Source organism: Nipponia nippon, unplaced genomic scaffold (genome assembly GCF_047370975.1).
Source record: "Nipponia nippon isolate SJK-2023a ecotype South Korea unplaced genomic scaffold, ASM4737097v1 scaffold_2, whole genome shotgun sequence".
Taxonomy (NCBI): domain Eukaryota; kingdom Metazoa; phylum Chordata; class Aves; order Pelecaniformes; family Threskiornithidae; genus Nipponia; species Nipponia nippon.
Genome location: NW_028262336.1, coordinates 1,237,197 through 1,252,929, shown reverse-complemented (window position 1 = coordinate 1,252,929; position 15,733 = coordinate 1,237,197).

Sequence of the window (15,733 nt, the reverse complement as noted above, 5' to 3'; positions counted from 1 at the left end):
CCAGGCTTGGTAACTGGGAGAGCTTGTCAAAACGCCCTATACCGGACAAGGAAAAGTCGTAACTGCCCGCTGAGGAGCGGGACAAAGTGGTTAATTTTTTCTTACCGTGCCTAGAGTTCCCCGCTCCCCCTCCTGCCCCGCGCTGCCGAGCACCCTTCAGTAGCACGTGAGGCAGCGTGACTAACATCTGTCACAGACACTTGATTTGTCTTATCTCCTTTCCTTAGGAGGAGGCAAAATCAGAGAAACACAGGCGTGCATCTCTGGAGAGCACAGCTGATCTCTTTGCTCTCTGTTGTCCCCTTTTACTTATCCTGCCTGCCCTTGCTCCTTCTCTGCGCCAAGGAGGAGCATCCTGGCCACTGCCGCGGGTTTCTCCCCGGCGAGGTGTGCCCGTATCCCACACGTACGCGCTTACGGCTTCTGGCGTTTCACAACGTTTGCCAGCTGGGCTCGGCTGAGGACTGCGGCGGTTAAAAGCCCGTGTATAATCACTGATGCTGGGGGCGGGAGGAGCGGTGTGGGCAGCGGAGGGGTGAAGAGGTGCACAGGGGCGAGCTTGGCCGAGAGCCGGCCCCTGGACAAGTAGTATGATGCGTGTAACTGGGACCCCCAGGCCCAGTGGCTGCTTCCAAACCGACTCATTTCTTTAGAAAACTCGGCTTTGGTAGAGTTTCCATCTATACAACTCGTTCAGAGCGTGCCATCTCAGGGCTCGGAGCTGTGCGGGGAGGGGCGGCCAACCTGCACCAGCCGTGGGGTTCGCCCGGCGGCACTGCCAGCCCGGGCTGGTTGCTGGAAAGGGGGTGACTGAGAGAGGTTTACAATTGTGCGGCAAGAAAAGAAGCCAGCAGCGTCGTCAAGGCGGTTGCAGGAGGTAACTGAGCCCTGGAGGGGGTGGTGGGTGGAGGTTGGTGGGGCCTCCCTCCTGGGAGCAGGAACGTGCAAGTAGCACAGCCGGGTGCCCACCTCCCGCTGAGGGCACCAGCTCCCGACAAGCTCAGAAAAGAAAATGTGTGAAGAAAGCCAGCTGAGCCCAAAGTTACCGCAGCAGTTGCTCTCTCACAACCTTTGCAACAAGCTCTCCTACACAGCTTTGACCCAAGAGGGTGGCAAACACACACCTCCGTGCTGGCTGCCTGCTCCATCCTCCTCTGCCATCCTCGTTACCTCCTCCACAGTCACATCTGACTGTCACGTTCCCACCTCAGCTCTTCCCTTCTTTTTCAGCTCGCCTGATTTCTTTCTCTGTCTCCTTCCTCGCCACCCAAACACAAAGCACCCACCCCTGGCTCTTCAATAACGACTACAGCCCCTCTGCTTGTGTTGCCACCGTATGCTCTGTGCTCGAACACCTTTTGTCTGCTGTCTGTGTGTAAACCACGCTGTTCACGGTGGCCGTCCCACTAATATAGGTGGTACTTTGTGTCACGGGATCCTGCTTGCCTGGCTTCTAGGGCTGGTAGACCTGGCCTGACGTGTTCAGTAAGTTGCCTCCGGTGGTACCTGAATTAGTTGGGGGTAGCTGAGTGGTGGACAGAGATGGACAAATGGACTTGGAAGGTGTGACGATGTAGTGACACACATTTTAAGGATGGAGGCTGTTCATTCTTGCCCAAATTTTCATCTGCTTGTGGGCCAGTATTAGGTTTATCCTGGAGCTGGTATTTTAATCTTGTGAGTACATTTCTCAGCAAGGCGTGTTGTCCTCACTTTTTCAGGGAACTGACATCTCTTTGGCAATCGGCTGATTAAATCCCCTGGCAGCACACAGCAGAGAGCATTTCAGCACGTCATTTCCAGCTTTTTTTTTCCGCTGCATGGAAATAAATTGCATCTTCCCCTGCTCGGTAACTTGTCTGGTTAGTGTTGCTTACGGTTTGAGAAAAACACAGTAACTGAGAGTTATAGGGTGTGTTATCCTGCACATGCTTGCTTGCCTGAATCATTGCATTTTAGTGGCATCTGCTCTCTTACGGGCAAGGAGCAGAAACCACACACTCGGGATACGCTTCGGAATTAGGAGCACATGCAACAACGACCCACTGCTTTTTCACTGAAAGAAGTAGGTTGCTCTGGAACTGGGGGTGTTAAGGTCCCTGTTGGGCAGGAACATGGTCACTTGGGATTGATCAACCTTAGCTACAGACCGAGTTCCTTTGGCTGCTGTAGCGAGGGCCATTAGTTACCGAACCTTCTGGCCAATGTGCCACGAATACAAATCCCATAATTTGGAAGAAGGGAAAAGTATCACTGAATGTGTCAAGACAGCCAGAGGGGCTGTGCCTGAGGACCTTCAGCACGGAGCAAAAATCACAGTCGCATCAGAAGTGCCTGAGGGGGATCTCTCTTGCACGGTCCCAGCCAAAGCACACGCACGGGCAAAACCTGTTCCAGTGGGGTGAAAACTTCTCTGTGGTGCTAACCTCAACAGCCTTAAACAAAAATGGATTTTATTAGATCGCCACAAAAAGTCTCAAGAAGCATTTTGAACGTGATTCAGCAGTGAGCCCTTCAAGCAATGAAGGATCCCTGCAGCTTAGGCTGCATTAGCGAAGTGTAGCCGGCAGATCAAGGGAAATTATTATTCCCATCCACTTGAGAGTTGTGAGACCCCACCTGGAAGATTATGCCCAGGGCTGGCTCCTCAGCAGAAGAGAGATGTTGACAAACTGCAGCATGGCCAACAAAAGGGCCCCAGAGCGGAGAGCTGGAGCACGCGATGCGGAAGGAGAAGGCTGAGGGAGCTGGGTTTGTTGAAGAGAGAACGCCAAGGGGGCATCTGATCACCGTCTGCTCCTGCCTAAAGGGAAGTTGTAGAGAAGATGGAGCCAGACTCTGAGAAGGGGGCACAGTGAAAGGACAAGAAACGACGGACACAAGTTGCAAAAAGGGATATTCTGAACGTATATAAGGGAAAATTTCTTCCCCTTGAGAGCAGTTTAGCAGTGGAACAGTTGCCTAGAAAGACTGGGGAATCTCCACCCTTGGAGATACAATCATAGAATCATGGAATGGTTTGGCTTGGAAGGGACCTTAAAGATCATCTGGTCCAAACCCCCAAGCAGGGAAAGCCTTGAGCTGGTGTCATCCCTACTGAGAGCCTCATTGCAAGCATTCAGCTCAGGACCTGGCCACTGAAAGAGGTGTTTGGACCCAAAAAGGGCTGTGAATTTGGCTTGCCCCCTTCCCAGAGAAGCTGTGTTATGCTCTGCTCCCAGCTGACCGCAACGAGGGAGTGGGCTGCAACTCCTCCCTTGCTCCAGATATTCAGAAGCAAGGCCCTGAGCAACCTGGTCTAGCTTTGGAGTTACCCTGCTGATTGGACTAGAGACTTCTGGATTGGACTAGAGACTTCTGGAGGTCCCTTCCCACCTGATTTTTTCTGTGGATCAGTGATTTTGTGCTGCTGATCTGCCGTGAGCCAACGTTCAGTGCCTTCATAATGTTGGAAGCCAGAAGGGTAGTATGCTTGCTTGGCCCTGTGGAAATGTGTCTTTGTTGACAGCAGCATTAGCATCTGTAAAGCCCTTCCGCATGAACATCTCTTCTCCAGCTGCCTTGCCACCCTCTGTAGCCCTACTCCACCCATCTTACTTCTGTTCCAAGCAGAAGTGAAGCTCCTAACAGCAGGGCGTGTTTGGTTTGGGGGTGACGCCTAAGCTGGGACATCCACGTTCTTCTCAACAGCAGCAGTCACCAAAATGTCATTGAAAACTATATTGCAGCATCTAGGAGTATTTTCCCCCACCGCTACCTTCACCTCTGCAGAAGCAGAGAAACTTTAACACCTCCTTTCTGTTCTTGGCTGAGGGGTCTGTGTGTTTCTGTACAGTCAGAGAACCTGTAATGAGTTTCAGGGGATCTCCGTTCTCGTTCAGAAGTTATACGGTCACTTTGCAAGTGCCCTCTTTTTGAGAAATGCATGCGTCCACTCGCCTGAACTGCAGCATTTAATGCACCAGGCGAGCACAGCGGTGGGTGCTTGGCTGATGCGCTCCTCACGTCACCTTCCGTGCTCACCACAGTGCTGCTAAAGCACCTCTGGGGCTTTGCAGCTGCCTCACATCATTTCTCAATAAAAAGGAAGATGCTGCAAAAGGTGGGAGAAGAGGATAGAAGACAAGGTGGAGAGGAGTAAATGATTGTATTAAGGCAGAAGCAAAACTCGAGGAGCTCTGTCGCAGCAAGACCAGAGCTCACCAGCTCACCTCCATATTTGTGTTTTTTCAAAACTGGCTGAGGAAACTGCAGTTTTGGGAGCAAAGATTTGCAGCGTATCCATCAAATTCAGGGTAAGCATGCCAGGGCTGGAAAAAGGGAGCTATATTTCAAGAAGAGAGAAAACAAAGTACTCCGGGCAGCTGCAAACCCATTAGTCTAGTCTCAGTAGAGCATAAGGTTAAGAACAAATTACAGAAGGAAAACAAAATTAAAGCTACAGCAGTAAGTGGAAAATGGAATCACATACAGAATGGGTTTATCAACAAAAGCACTGCGTGCCCTTAACTTGATCCTTTTCTTTACCTCCTTTCCTTTACCTGGATGAAAAAAAAAAAAAAAGAAATCGGTAAATCGAATCTAGCTGGATTTCAGTGGGGCATTTGATAGAGTAAAGGCTGGAAGGAAGTTAGATAAGCTGAAGGGAAAGGAATCAGTAGGAGAATTTTAGGTGGGTAAAATGCTGGGGAAAGGCAGACGACACGTGGAGTCAAAAGGGAACTGCCACCATGGAGGAATGTTACTGGCCTTGGGAATAATTCTGCTTGCAGTAATGGCTCTAGCTCAGCAAAAAAAAACAGCACGAAAAGGAAGTTTGCTGATTAAATGCATTTAGAAGAATTACTCACAGTCTGGAGTGGAGAAGTGTGAGGTCCTGTTCTTCGCTTCTGCTAACAGGAATGTCTTTTACACACAGAGATTCACTGGTTAGAAATGACAGAAGAAAAGACAGATCTGGGTGCATTCATCATTCACGAGATGATTATGAAGCTCCGATGTGACGTGATCACAAAGACAACAGCCTTAAAGAGATCATTACGTTAATCTTATTTAGGATGCTGTCTACAACTTGTCACCCGTGTTCGGAAGTGGGCTCGGGGCTGGCGGCAGCGTGGGGGAACGGGAATAACGGAGTCTGTCTCTGTGCCTCCCCCCGCTCGCCGTGTGAGCAGCCGTGGAGAGGGCTCGGCTTCTTTAGCTTAGCGAAAGGCGATGGGTGAACTTCTCTCTAGAAACCCATTTTATATACGGGGATGTGCCCAGGGAAATGAGCCATTATAGAAGGAGAGGAGCTCGGCCGTGATTGAGTCAGGCAGACCTTTTCTCTTCCGAGTTTGGCTCTTTTTAAGGCTGCACAGATTTACCTCTCCCTGCAATTTGCCGTGCTTCCTTGGCAGGCAGAGCAGGTTAGCACGACAAGCACAGCATTATAAGAAAAGAGGTGCTGAACACAGGCCTGCAAGCCCACATTTTCCTGCTCCATCCCCCAAAGAGTTTTCCCTTAAAGCATAAGAGATCAGTCCAAAGCCTTGTGCTCTCTATGCAGCCGACTGCTTGGTGTTTCTCCCACCTAACGCCCGCTCCCGTAAGCCCTCTGAGGAAGGAAATTTAAAACCCAACGTCTCGGAAAAGGCTCGGTTCTTTGGAGAAATACACAAAAGCCCATCTGAACTAAATGCGCTCCACATGCCTGCGCGGACAGCAGAGCCACGAGGGTTTCATCATGCCGGTTTTCAGCATCAGGGGGATGAGTGATAGGTTCCAGACCTGGTTTAAGCCTGGACAGGGTTAGTGCTGGTCTAACACCTGACTCGGGGGGATGCAGTGAGTACAGCTTGCTGCGGCTTGCTTCTGCCAATGATTTCTGAGGTTTATTTAATTTAATTGGGGGAAATGAATTTGGGACGAGACCTCGGGCAATCATCTAATTCATCCTCCTGACCCAGCGACAAGATTAAGTAAGCACAACTCATCCCTGACAGATATTTGTTGAACCTGTTCTCAACAGCCTCTAGTGACAAGGCTCCCTTGGCCTATCTAGTCCAGCGCTTTATTGCTCGATACGTAAAAAGCTTTTTCTACCACACAGCTTAAGCTTTCACTGATGAAAATGAATCTGCCGATTTCCATGGCCCCGTTGGAAAGTGCCTCTCCACTCGGACACCGCAGTCTCCCCAAACCAGCTGCATACACTTTTTTGGCAATTGCGTGCACCTTTTGGCGATTCTGACTGTAGTTTTTTTCCCATAGTTTGTTTATGAGAGCTTCACGCCTTTCGCCGTATCAAAAGCCTTGAAGTCAAGACGTATCACATCTCCTACATCCCCCCCCAGTCCGCTAGGCCAGTTCGCCTGTCAGAGAGCGAGGGTAGATGGGCTTGACGTAATCTGCCTGATGAATTGACGTTGGAGGGGGTTTTCAGGTTTGAAGCACGCATTGGAAGGGCAGCTAGCTCATACGTGCAGCGGCTGCCTGACAGGGATGAGAAAGGAGCTGGGGGAGAGGCACGTGGGGTTGTGGCACGCTGAAGGGGCAAAACCAGCCAGGATAAAATACAGTGCCGGACAAGTGGTCTGCTGTTGGGGTTCTGGGGATAATGAGGTCTGCCAGGAGCCCCTTGGGTAAGTGCCAAGAGCCTGGAAGGATGGTCTCTCACAAGTGCTTCTCACTACAAGAAGGACATTGAGGTGCTGGAGCGTGGCCAGAGGAGGGCAACGAAGTTGGTGAAGGGTCTGGAGCACAAGTCTTATGAGGAGCGGCTGGGGGAGCTGGGGTTGTTTAGCCTGGAGAAGAGGAGGCTGAGGGGAGACCTTATTGCTCTCTACAACTGCCTGAAAGGAGGCTGTAGCGAGGTGGGGGTCGGTCTCTTCTCCCCAGTAACAAATGATAGGATGAGAGGAAACGGCCTCAAGCTGCGCCAGGGGAGGTTTAGGTTGGATATTAGGGAAAACTTCTTCACCGAAAGGGTGGTCAAGCATTGGCACAGGCTGCCCAGGGAAGGGGTTGAGTCTCCATCCCTGGAGATATTTAAAGGACAGATAGATGTGGTGCTCGAGGACATGGTATAGTGATGGACTTGGCAGTGATAGGTTAACGATGATCTTAAGGGTCTTTTCCAACCTTAACGATTCTATGATTCTAAGTGTTTTAACAGTCTGTAACATCAGGGATGCATCGAGCCTGTGCACCACGAACCCCTCTGGAATTCATTATGGACTCAGACACGCGGAGAGGTTTTCAGAGTAACAGGCTTGGGCTGCGTCCCTCTGGGCGGCTTTTCAGGTTTCAGTAGCTCTTGCCCCTTTTTTGTATCCCAGAGCTTTCCCAGCATCTGGAGCAGATCCCTTTGAGCAGGGCTCCCACGTTTCAGGTAAACATAATGTTCAGGGAAGTAATTTTTCAGATGTGTTTACAACACTGTCAGGGAAAACTCACCAGCTGTCTTGCTTCCTCTGACGGTACCACGGACAGCCTATCTCCCAGGATTACTTCATCGTCCTCCTCATGCTGCAGTTCCCAAACAGCTAAGCTCGGCAGCAGTAGTGTTACCTAGTCACAGCACATCTTGCAAGCTTTCCACTGTTTCTCAACCTGTATCGCATACCTGGACACTTCTTTTTCCCCAGCAGGCAAGGTGTGTAGCCATGTGGTCGCGGGGGACAGATCCTGATAAGAAGCAGAGCAAGTTACAGACAGTTTCCCTGCCATCATGTCCTTCTTCCCCCTACCAACTCCATCCTTCCTTCATTCCACCTCTGTCTGGGATGGGGAAGTCACCCTGTCCTTCTTGCAAGAAGGCACAACTGCAGACAGCCTCAGCCCGCCATCTCCTGAGGTGGTCTCCCAGAAGCCGTGACTGTATTTGTGCTACAGCGTACAGGACACAGGGCTGAGCGGGGACCTCCAACCACCCATTTTCTCACACCACTGCTGCAGTTTTGGCCCAATCCAGCTGCTACTGCTGCTGCCTGAGACAAAGCCCAGGCACAGCTGGGGGGTGGCACACTCCAGGGACCATTCCCAGTAAGTGGTTTCACAGAATCACAGAGTGGTTGAGGTTGGAAGGGGCCTCTGGAGGTCATCTGGTCCAACCTCCCCCTGCTCAAGCAGGGCCACCTAGACCCAGTTGCCCGGGACCATGTCCATATGGCTTTTGAGTATCTCCAAGGAGGGAGACTGCACAGCCTCACTGGGCAACCTGTGCCAGTGCTCGGTCACGCTCACAGTAAAAAAGAGTCTCCTGGTGTTTAGAGGGAACCTCCTGTGGTTCAGTTTATGCCCATGGCCTCTGGGCCTCTCACTGGGCACCAGTGAGAAGAGCCTGGCTCCGTCGTCTTTGCACCCTCTCTCCAGGTGTTTATGTACACTGATAAGATCCCCCTGAGCCTTCTCTTCTCCGGCCTGAACAGTCCCAGCTCTCAGCCTTTCCTCCTAGGAGAGATGCTCCAGTACCGTAATCATCTTAGCAGCTCTTCATTGGACTCTCTCCAGTATGTCCATATCTCTCTTCTACTGCGGAACCCAGAATTGGACACAGGACTCCAGATGTGGCCTCACCAGAGCTGAGTAGAGGGGAAGAATCCCCACCCTTGACCTGCTGGCAATACTTTGTCTAATTCATCCCAGGATACCGTTTGCCGCCTTTGTGGCAAGGGCACATTGCTGGCTCCTGTTCAACTTGGTGTCCACCAGGACTCCCAGGTCCTTTTCTGCAAAGCTGCTTCCCAGTTGGTGGCCCCCAGCATATACTGGTGCACGGGGCTGTTCCTCCCCAGGTGCAGGACTCTGCACTTCTCCTTGTTGAACTTCATGAGGTTCCTCTCAGCTCGTTTCTCCAGCTTGTTGAGGTCCCTCTGGATGGCAGCATGACCCTCTAGTGTATCTGCTACTCCTCCCCGTTTGGTGTCATCAGCAAACTCGTTGAGGGTACACTCTGACCCATCATCACATCATTAATGAAGATGCTGAACAGGACTAGACCCAGTATTGACCCCTGGGTTACAGCAGGTCAGTGCTAGGTACTGGCCTCCACCTAGACTTCGCACCGCTGATCACCACCCTCTGGGCCCAGCCATTCAGCCAGGTTTCAACCCACCTCACTGTCTGCTTATCCAGCCCATACATCAACAGCTTGTCTGGGAGGATTTTATGGGAGACAGTGTCAAAGGCCCGCTGAAGTTGAGGTAAGCAACATCCACAGCTCTCCCCTTGTCTACTGGGCCAGTAATTTCATCCTAGAAGGTTATCAAGTTGGTCAAGCCTGACTTCCCCTTGGTGAATCCATGCTGACTATTCCTGGTGATTTTGTTGTCATTCATGTGCCTGCAAATGGTTTCCAGGATGAGCTGCTCCATCACCTTCCCAGGGATCAAGATGAGGCTGACTGGCCTGTAGTTCCCTGGGTCCTTCTTCTTGCCCTTCTCGAAGATAGGAGTGATGTTTGCTTTCCTCCAGTCTTCAGGTACTTCTCCCAGTCACTATGATCAATCCAAGATTATTGAGAGTGGCCTCGCCATGACACCTGCCAGCTCCCACGGTACCTGTGGGTGCATCCCATCAGGATTTGATGTGGTTCTTCTGTTTTGGAGGCAAGCAGGTCCGGCTGCCTGTATCTATGAGCACGTTCTGTCTGTTTGACAGAGCACTGTCCTTTCTCATTTTGTCCACTCAATCTTTATGTTCCTCCACAGCGCAGTCTGGTTTCTGGGTAGTTTTCCACTATTCAAGCTGAGCGCGCGATAGTTGCGAACTTGTTCCTAGGGCCTCTTGATAGACCCAAAAGCTGAGCTCCTGGATTATTTACTGCTTCTCCAGATGGAAGCACCTCTAACTTTAAATACAGCTTAGGGAACCCAGAAGTTGCCAGGTTTTCCACCTGGAGGGATGTGGGACCCTGGGGCACGCGTTTCTTGCCCAATCCCTCATCTGAAGCAGCGCGTCCCTGGGTCAGAGCAGGCGAGTCCCGAGCTGCAGCAGGCAGCACTCTGCAGGTTCAAGTGCCTCCTTCCCACTCGGCTGGCGGAGCTCCTCCGCCCAGGCGGGCTGGCATGATGATCTCCACATCCTCAGGGCAGTTCTCAGTCTCACCTAGATGCTCAAGAGTTCCTAGAAAATCTTTTGCATCATTGCCGGGCTCCATTTTAGCAAGGATGCTTGTGGTTTCCAGGGGCTCCCTCAGCACCGCCGGCACCTGGGGCTTTGTTTCCTCCAGCCTCACAGGCAAGAGCGAGCATCTGTCACAGGAGCCTTTGGCTCTGTCTGGGGAGCAGCTGCCACCTAAGAGATTGCTCTGTGCTCATTCCCTCTCTCCGTTTTCTGGAGCCTGCCAGCTGACAGCCCCAGCTTCCCCCACCTCAGCTCCCATCACCTGCATCTGCTTGCCGTGGCAGGCATGGCCAGCTGCCCTTCTGGGTCAGCAAGGGGGCCATTCCAGGCAGAGGGCAGGTCCTGCACACAACCCACATGTAAAAAAACTATGGAAAGTAGGCGATAAATTTAAGAAATGCTGCTTGACACCCCAAAACTGCTGGAGATCAGGAGCCCAGCACAAAGCCTGGCTGAAGAGAAGGATGCTGAGCAGCCTGTCTAGGGCAGGACCTGATTTGTGGCTGCATTTTGTACTGAGCCTCCTGTAAGGCACTGCTTAGGAAATACGTACCCAGTAGCAAAGACTGTAAGAGACTTTTTTAAACATTAGGAGTTTCTAAGGCACTGATGGTTTAATGCAGTAAGGAAGGTGGGCTGGAAATGGCAGCAGCATGGATAATCAGGGAGGGGTGTAGAGAGGGAGTCTCTCTGGCCATGCTTTGCTTCTGTGCTTGAAGCTCCTGCAATCACCATGTGTTAAAACTGCCAAAATTTTCGCCCCTGGCTCTTTGTGCGCTGCGCATCTCTGTGGCCCTGCTGGCAATCCTGGCTTGGATTCCCTGCTCTTAATATGGAGAGCCCAGGATGGGGCTGAAGCTCGTGGCAACCTCCTAGCATCCTTCACCTCAGACACAGCAGCCTCCGTGGCAAAGCAGCATGACTGCAACCGCACGAAAGGGCAAGCAGCTTGCCGCTGCCAGGAATCGCGCCAGTCCTCCCCAGCTGTGGTAGAGCCGAATCTGCTGGGCTAGGTAAACTTGCCGCTGGAGATGGCTCTCCCCCGCGCCAGTGACTTTGCGGTGCGGTGGGTCGGGGCGTCCTCTCAGTGAATGCTGGTGGTGTCCTTCCCAGAGGACCGATGCCACACGACTGCGTTTTTATGAGCTCACCCCTGCCAGAAAGTTTTTCCTTTCTGTGTTGTTGCAGAGTGGAGAGTGCCTGGTGAAACCTTCACCCCAGGACGTCCTAATTACGTATCTTCTCCTTCTGTCCTTGAAAAGTGCTGCACTGAAAGGGCCTGGGTATCCCAGGGACGGAAACACTTTGCCTTTCGTCACAGAGATGGGAGGCAGGCCTGCCCCCCTGCCTGCCCCCAAAGGACTGGCTCGCCCCTCCTTGCTCACCCCCTCCGGTGCTCACGGTCCTGCAGCGGGTCCCAGGTAATGCTCCTTCTGCTCATCGCAGAACGCTTTACGCTTGACGCAGTGAATGCAGACGGAGAGCTGGCAGTCCCTCTGGCAGCTGCCAGCTCCGAAAGAGTAGAAGTAAGGTTGCCTGGGCATGTACTTTAACTCTAAATGTCCTGTTTTTCCACAAGTTTGCATTTTGATGAACATAATGTTCTGGGAAGGAATGAGCTATCACCAAGCAACATTAACTCTGTGTTAACAAAGGGTTTTGACATTGAATTCGAGCCTGAGGACAGCGCTGGCACAAGAATGATTTATCACAGGCTGGGCCATGGGTACACTGAGGTTGGAAATTAGAAGGAGCTTCCTACCTGCCAGTGCAAGGATCTGGAACAGCCTTTCAACAGCGGCAGTGAGGCCAGAGACTGAACTTGCTTTGGGACTGGAAGTCTCTGAGCAAGAGTACGCAACGGGGCTGCCTGCCACAGGCCGGGAGCTCTCTGCCAGCCCTCTCTTCTTACGCAATTGCAGGACATTTTCATAACACCTTTGCTTTTAAGGCAGCACAAGCCAAGCCGGGTGCCCGAGGCTCACCTGGAAATGATGCTGGCTGTTTGGGGCTGCGGGGACGGTGTGCTGGGGATGCTGCAGACGGTGCTGTGGGGCTGTAATTACCCAGGGAGCGCGGGGTGCACATCCCGGCTGCCTCCAGCGCGTAGAGAGCTAGCGCGGAAATTGGAGGGGACAGCATGTGACAGGCAGGCCCAGGACCGATTGCCTCAGGTGACGGCTGGGTGTCTTGCAGATCTGAGGCGATTTCAGATGAGCAGAAGAGGGCTCCTCCACACCGCAGCCCAGGGGAGCGTGTGCCCTCATGAGCTGGGCACTTAGGGGCTTTGAGACCAGCTCCTCCACTGTCTTTGCTCATCTTCGTTAACCGAGGCTTAGTACCCAGCCTGGGCCAGGGCCCGTCGTTGGGGCAGTCACTTGGATGAGACCAGCTTGGCCCAGGGCGGCAAAAGGGGATGAGAAAAAGGGGTGCCCCAGGAGCTGCTGTCAAGGGGAAAGATGACAGCAGCTCTCCCAGGGCAGCCGATGGCTGGGTGCTCCAGCAAACCAGCGGCATCTGCCTGGGAGCACCTCCTGCCTCGCTCCCTCCCGCCGCCAGCCCCCATCACCAGCAGCCCCGGACACCAGCAGCCCCGGGACGCAGCACACGGCTCCCGGCCACCCCTGCCTCCAGGCACCCGTCTGCACGCAACCGCCCAAAGCAGAAATCCTGACATGAAATACTTCACTGCCAGGTCGCAGTGGATTATATGAGCTGGGGAGAAAACGGGAGTTACAGCAGACTCGGTGGTTGACTGTCTCTTTTCTGTTTTTTAATAGAAGATTAAGCATTGCCGGAGTGACGTCTACATCTGCCTGAGTGATGAAGGTTAGGGGTTTCAAGCCTAGCTGCTGACTCATAACCAGGCAGAAGAGAAAAGGGAAAATTAGCATGAAGAATGTTGCTGAAATGGTTTGTATGTGTTCAGAGATTAGTGTAGATATTGTATTGCTGCCTGTGTTACGGCTGGTGTGTTTAGTAGATGTTTTTAATGGGATCTGATCTTTTTAAGAACACGGGGCACCTGTACGTAGAGCATTTGCCTCTATCTGCAGATCCACTGCCATAAAGGACAGATCTTTAAGAAACAAGCTCTTCCAGAAAGCAACTTTAATTCCTGACAGTGTAACACCACTGCCTTTTTCTAAGCCTAGATGCCTTTGGACATTTTAGTGAGCTATTGAACCGCTGGATGGCATGTTACTGTCCAGAGTCTAGCCGGGCTCTGCAGGGATTAAAAATCGCTCCCCGTGAGTGCGTGTCTGCGGACCCTTCTGGGACACGAGTGGTGTTCCAGCTTCCCTGTTAAATACCCGCTCTCTGACTGCGCTAACCGGCAAACTCAGCAGAGGCTTGGAACGTGACCTTCATCTAAGCCGCGTCACCTCCAGCCCGCGTTGCCTCTGGATCAAGGCTGAGGCAGGCGGGGGAGGCTCAGGCTGCTGCTCCTGAGATAATTGGCAGGATCAGGGGAGCTGGGTGAGTGCTCAGTCTAAACAATGGCTTCAGAGTCAGAGTTGGGATCATACTCCGAGTAATTTCAAATATGCACAGTAACGCAAGAAGCAATTTGCATAAGACGTCACATGGAGTTGCATACATTTTTGCATATTTAAACAACATACAATAAAGCACAGCTCGGGAGGGTATGTGAAATCATTTGTGCAGCGAACCGTGCAGAGAAACAACGTACAATTATCACAGAAGAAGAAAACAAATGGCAGCAACCACCCAGGATGCAAAGTCAGCTCAGAAGCTGTGAAGCACCAGCCTCTTCCTTCATCCACCGTCCCAACAGACACTTGGATTCACGTTATCATTACATGAGCACGCGCTACTTTTCCACCAGACCCTTCTGCTGCAGAGGATGGTGCTCGCTGCATCATGCCGCTACTCACTCCTTCACATTTGCATCCTTGGCTTCATCTTTGCAAAACACTTTTCTCATGCGTCATTCTTTCTGGGCTTTCTAGAGCATTCATCTCTGAATCTGAGGGGCTCCTCTCTCGCCAGGCACCACTCCAGGTGCTTCTGTTCTTGCCCTTTAGGTGGGAAAGGCCAGCGGGCGAAATCCTGGCTCTGGAAGCCCAAGGGCAGGCACCGACAGACTCATTTTTGGTGGGCTCAGTGCTGTGCATGTTCAGAGCGCAATCCCTATGGCTTAATTCTTAGTGCCCCTGTAGATCAGACGATGCGGCCTCCATTTCAGCTATTGGAAAATGACGGCTGAAGAATTCACATTAGAAAAGGAAGCTGGCAAGAAAAGGGAACAACATCCCTTAAGTGGGAACGCATCATCCTTCGGAGGGAACGTCAGGAGGGCTGAGACCTTGAAACATGCAAAAGGGACTTTCACCCCCTGACCTATATTTTATGGCAATCCTGCATCTCTGATATGTGGGCTGGGTCCGCACTGCAGCAGCGAGGCTGAGCTCCGAGGGCTGAGCCGTGAGCGCGTACAATCACCTCTGCTTCCCCGTCCTTCCCCGGGAGGCAAGCGGGGGGGATCCGGGTGCTGCTCCTGAGACAGCTGGAAGGATCAGGGGAGCTGGGACACAGGCATCAGGCTAAACAAAGGCTTCAGCATCAGCACCCTGATACCCGTGAGCTTCCAGACACCTGCTTCACCCATCTTGTCGTGATTTACCCAGCTCTTTTAAAGCCCCCTAGCTTTAAATTTCCATCCTGATCCCTTCCTCTGACCCTGCTTCCCCTTCCTGCCCCATCTTTTAATCCCAGCCACAATTTCTGGTTCTGCCCACTCTCTCCTCACCCTGCCTTTTCCTGTCCTCCCTTTTCCTCCTTCCTTATAACTCTCTTCTTTAAGGCCTGTGCTCGCCAGCTTCAGCTCCTTGTATTTTAGTTAGGCAATTTGTTTCTCTCCACAGGACTGCCTGAGCATCAGCAAAGAACTGTCACCAAAACCCTGGAAGAGGCAGTGTTATGCTTAGTCACCATTTCATCCCAGCCCTCCTCTAACTCGCAGGTACCAGGGGAAAAATCTGTCTCTTCCTCATTTGCTGCATGGAGAATTACTGTACCATCTCGTTCGCTCCAAGTAAGCTGGCCAATGTGAGTAGCTACAAGGAACTCCCAGTTAGCCAGGACTTTTTTGGTCTTCAGTTTTGCCACAGAGGCCCTGACGCTTGGAATAGGGGAAATCTCTGCCACCTCTTACAGCTCCTGCTGTGTATCCAGCCAACGCAGGGTGACGCTGAGCGGAGCCTCGGACCTCATTCGCGTGACGTTCGCTCACATGCAATATGTCACGCGAGAAAGGAATTGGCAAAGCGGAAAAGGGCATCGGAGAGAAACCATTTCAGGCTTAAATAACTCATCCTGGTGTCGCCAAATGGGTCTGAATCAATGTAATGAGACTGGCACAAGCCTCCGCTGTAGGTGTGTTTGACCGTTGCACTCATGTTTCGGTTGATGAACACGTTCAAGCTGTGTGCATTCACGGTGCACTAGCACTGGATTGATTCTCCTGACACCGACTGCCCCTTGGCTTAGGAAGGGTTCAGAAAGCTCCTACTTTCTGGGTTGCTTTCCCAAGGCTCAGATGGTACCTGAGGGAATCACGATGCCAGTCCAAGCATCCTTCCTTAGGCAAACTAACTGGGAA